The sequence below is a fragment of the Rattus norvegicus genome, chromosome 17 (assembly GCF_036323735.1).
Source record: "Rattus norvegicus strain BN/NHsdMcwi chromosome 17, GRCr8, whole genome shotgun sequence".
Lineage (NCBI taxonomy): Eukaryota > Metazoa > Chordata > Mammalia > Rodentia > Muridae > Rattus > Rattus norvegicus.
The window spans coordinates 51,770,893-51,776,080 of NC_086035.1; the positions used below are offsets into that span (position 1 = coordinate 51,770,893).

Genomic DNA, 5,188 nt, shown 5'->3' on the forward strand with positions numbered 1-5,188 from the left:
GGATATAATTGGTGGATTCTAATATGGCAAGGGTTTAGCCCGGGGGCAAGTTTCCTAGCTACCTTCTTGAAACATAACGGCTGACTCGGCCCCCCAAGGGTTCAGCCCGGGGGCAAGTTTCTTAGCTACCTTCTTGGAACATAACGACTGACTCGGCCCCCCACCAGGGTGTGGGACCTCTCTCGGGGCTTTTTTTTCATTGTCAGGTGCTCAACCGAAGTCGTCCTGTTGCCAGGCCTTCAACCAAACACATCCTGCTTGGCAGCCGCTGTGTACTCAGTGTTCTAACCTTTCCCTGAACCAGTCATCTTAAGTACAGCCTTGCAAAATGGCGTTACTGCTGCTAAGCTGGGGTCTTTCAGTACCTGCGTCTCCAATATACTGAGGATGTCAGCTGTAACTAGGCTTCACCAATAGCCTCTCATAGGCTCTTTTCACAGTGCTAAGCCTCAAATCCTTTGCATGACCCCTTCAGTCCTGGGCCATCAACAACACCTGAGGCTGCACCTTCACCAATGGCCTTCCATGGCCTCTCACTGTGTAAGGCTCTTACACCTTACTAAGTCCAGCAGCAGCATGAGGTACAACCTTGGCTATCTCTAGAACAAAGCTTCTTTGTGCTCTCAGAAAATACTTTCCAGAAGATTTCACCTCAGTGATGCTGGTTTCTTCTTAATCACCACAATTTCTTAGCTCCAGCTGACCAACATCAATTGTCCCAGTAGTCTCCTCCTCCTGACTATAAAGCCAGAGACACGTGGCCAAAGCTGCCCAGTTCTGCTGCTTGCAGGAACAGGAACATTGCCCCCTTGTTCTATTACATTATTATTAGCTTCCTCTTTTCCAACTCCTTCCCTGCATAAACTTGGCTGTCATGGATCTTGCTTAGAGACCTACATGCCGGTCTCCTGGGATTAAAAGTGTGTACCACCATGCCTTGATTTAAGCTTTTCTTTGCCTAGAACTTGTTGTGTCTCAGGCTGGCCTTGAATTCTGCTTGGCTTTATTTCCTGAGACTAAATTTCCTGGATTTAAATTTAGCTGGGTAGGATCTTGCACCAAGGTCACCACTCCCTTAATTCAAGTTAGTATTCTTGAACACAGGATTCAGCTCCATTTCACTTCCTTGGTGCCCCTTTAATACTTGAACTATATATTTTATATTTTTCCTTTCTGAGCTTGCTATGTTTATCCAAAACACTCTTCATGAGACTTAACCAGAAAACAAAGTCTATGATGGGTGTTTCTGAGACTTCCTTTATCAATGTGACTAATCTGTGTCTATTCACCTTAGCCTCAGGCAGGCCCTTCAAACAAGAGCAAAAAGCAGCCATGTTCTTCATCAAAATACTACAAAAAGTAGTCTCTAGGGCACATACTGAAGTTCTTCTCCACTGAAACCTCTTGAGCCAGGTCTGCACAATTCAAATCACTCTTGGTAACAAAGTCTTTCATATCCCTACTAGGAGAGCCCATTAAGCCCCTTTTAAAGCATTTTACTGCTTTTCAAATCCAAAGTCCCCAAATCCACATTTTTTTTCCAAACAAAAGCATGGTCAGGCCTAGCACAGCAATATCCCAGTCCCTGGTTCCAACTTCTGTCTTAGTTAGGATTTTACTGCTGTGAACGGACACCATGACCAAGACAATTCTTATAAGGACAACATTTAACATTGGGGCTGGCTTACAGGTTCAGAGGTTCAGTCCAGTATCACCAAGGCGGGAGCATGGAAGCATCCAGGCAGGCATAGTGCAGGTGGAGCTCAGAGTTCAACATCTTCCTCTGAAGGCTGCTAGTGGAAGACTGACTTCCAGTCAATTAGAGTGAGGGTCTTAAGCCCACACTCACAGTGACACACCTACAACAAGGCCACACTTCCTAATAGTGCCACTCAGTGGACCAAGTGTATACAAACCATCACAATGCTTGAATGACATTCAACAGATATTGAGTATGGTTATTCCTTTTAGTAATCCAGTCATTTAAGCTCCTCCTATTTCTTCTTCCTTAGGGGTTATGAGCTGTAAATGAAGAGGCACAAACCCATAAAATGAACTTGCCTTAGAGCAATAACCGTATTTTATTTATTGTTGTATTCCCAATGACCACCATAATGTTTGACACATACGCAAACATTGGTTGGTAATATAAAGTAATCACTAGCATAAAACATAATTTTAGCTGCAAGTGCCATGCATTGAATTATATTACCCCCAAATTCACATGCTGAACTCTTCACCTCTGATATTTCACAATGTGATCCTATGTGATAAGACTGTTGATATAACTAAGATAAAGTCATACTGAAATGGAATGGGCCCTTACTCCACTACAACAGACATGACCACCATGGGAGAATGATGACTAATACTGAGGTACTTCCTCTGCAGTCCAAGGAACACGATAGATTTCCATGAATCCAGAATCTAGAAGAGAGATTTTATTCCGTGTCAGAAGAACAAAACTCAATAACTCAGTGGATAAGAATAAACACTTGCCAGAAGCTTGATGATTTGAGTTAAATTCTTCAAACCCATATTGTGGAAGGAGAGAAACAATTCCCACAAATTTGCCTCTGACCTCCGTCTTCTGCCATGGTACATGTGTTCTCACAATCACACACACATAAATGTAAAAAATAAAATAAATTAAAAAAACCTCAATAACACAGTGATCTCATACTTATAGCTTCAAGAACTATGAAATGATAAATTTCTGTTGTTTAAAGCCATTCAGTTTGTGGTATTTTATTCTTACAGCCTAGCAACCTGATAAGGAAAATTAGTAGCATTATCTAAATGCTATAATTCTTTGATGGATTGAATGTGCTCTGAAGAGAACCTTCAACAGATATTATTTTATATAAGCACAAGGTTAAATGGTAAAACAAAGGTAAATAAAAAGACAAAATTGTTTCGTGGGTGCAACTCTTCTCAGTGTTTAATTTAATTTTGTTTTGTTGATACAAGGTATTGCTATGTAATCTAGGCTGGCCTTGAATTGTAGTCCTCCTGCCTCTTCCTCTAAGATGGCTGGGTTATAAGCATCACATTCTCCAGTTAAGCATAGGAACAGGTCAAGTTCCTGGCCCCAAGACAAGAGGAAATCAGGAACATAACCAATTTCAGAGTCAAGGACTCTTCCATTTACCTAGGCATGGGGAAAACTCCTCCTGCCAAGAGTAGTATATTGCTAAATAGATACGGTAAACAGGCAGAGACAGTAACAGTTCCATTTGCTGATTTTTCTGTAACTACTTTTAACATGTTTACAAGACTAATAAGCCAAACTTCTATGTGTATGAATTAATTAGGTTTCTCATAGCTGTGAAAATATACCAGACAAGAGTGACTTAAAGGTCCGCCATCTTGTGGGAGCGAAACCTACACCTGGCTGGGAGCAGCCTGTGCGGAGGTCCCTGGCCGGTATCGCTTCCACCTGTCTACATGCATGGGGAATATCTTTGCAAATCTCTTCAAGAGACTTTTTGGAAGAAAAAAGAAGGAAAGAAATGCTCATAGTGGGCTGGATGCTGCAGGGAAGGCAACAATTCTATATACACTGGACGAAATTGTGACTACCATTCCCACCATTGGTTTTCAACATGGAGACAGTTGAATACAAGGATATCAGCTTCAAAGTTTGGGATGTGAGCAGCCAGGACAAGATCCAGCCCCTGTAGCACCACTACTTCTAGAACACCCAAACCTTTATCTTCACAGTGAAGAGCTCATAAAGATGCTAGCTGAAATGAGTGCTGGGATGCCATTCTCTGGGTGTTTCTAACAATCAGGACCTCCCCATGCCATGAACCCAGCCAAAATCACAGATGAGTTGGGGCTGCACTTTCTACGCCACAGGAACTGATACATTCAGGCCACCTTTGCCACCAGTGAGAATGGGCTCTATGAAGGACTAGATTGGCTGTCTAATTAGATCTGAAACCAGAAGTGAACCAGAACACTCCCACCCCCTCACTTCCTCTTTTCTGGACTCTGCTTTCCTCTCATGTGGCAAACGTGCGACTCTGTGGTCCCGAGTGTCAGAAACTGTCTCCATGGGTTGTCTCCAAGTCACAGAGTGCTTTTGCACTGCGCTATATATGTACAGACACAGCCTGCCGCCGGGTTTTTTTTATTTAATGTAAATAGTTTCTGTTCCCACTGAGGCAGTTTCTGGTTCTCCTACGAAATATTATTTTGCTCTTTTACTCCAAAAGGAGAATCAACTCACTGTCAATACAAAGAAGGGATTTGGGTGTAGGATCTGGCCTCCGGGAGCCATTTGGTGGTTGGTTTTAACATTGAGTAATAATCATGCTATAAGAAGAGATGCTTGAAATTTCCTCTGCTTGGGAAATAGTAGAACATTTGTGACAAGAAAGTAGAGAAGGAGAACAAGGAGGATGGAAAAGCTTAAGCAGAAATGGAGGTACAGTGATGGAAAAGAGAAAGAAATTGGGGAGGGACAACCAAAACTAAAGATGTGTGAAATCATGTGGATCAACTAGTATATAATAAAATTTAAAATGTAATTAAAACAAGAGTTTAAATGGATATAGCCTGCATGAGTGGATAATGCTGCCCCTAGAAGCCATGTTATTAAATTAAAATCCCAGTCCTTGATGGAATAGCTTCCATGAATTGTTAGTTAGGAAGGTTCTGAGGCCACCAAAATAACACAGGCTATTATCATTAATCTTTGTCGTCCACCATAACCAGATGGTAAGACCTTATGATGACACAACATATTTTGGAATTAGGGCATAGACAAATGCAGCTGGAACTGAGTTGGAAGCTTCTTCCCTATTGGCTAACTTTCATAGTGGGTGCTATGAAAATGCAGGCTATTAAAGTAGAAAAATCAGCAGTCTTCCTCAGCTGAGAACCCTGTGAGCTACAATACCAACCTGTCAGGCAAAATGTGTACACTGGTGCAGTAGTGATGACTATGGAGTTCATAGGCACCAGTGGGAACTTAATACTATTATTATGCAAACATACCTGTTGTCCTCAGTGAAGTTATATTCACACACACACACACACACACACACACACACACACACACACACACACAAAGACTTTGTATGTCTAACATAAGTGGGTTTTTAATTGAACAAAGAAATCTCCTATGACTAGATCAGCCTAGTGCTCAAGAGTTCAGTATCACCAAAATGGCTTTGGAAAA

The 5,188-nt window shown here is 41.8% G+C and overlaps 1 pseudogene; it reads left to right on the forward strand.

The window, feature by feature from the left end:
- Window positions 1-3,451: 3,451 nt before the first annotated feature.
- On the forward strand, window positions 3,452-3,937 carry Arf1-ps1 (ADP-ribosylation factor 1, pseudogene 1; annotated as a pseudogene).
- The last annotated feature ends 1,251 nt before the right edge of the window (window positions 3,938-5,188 follow it).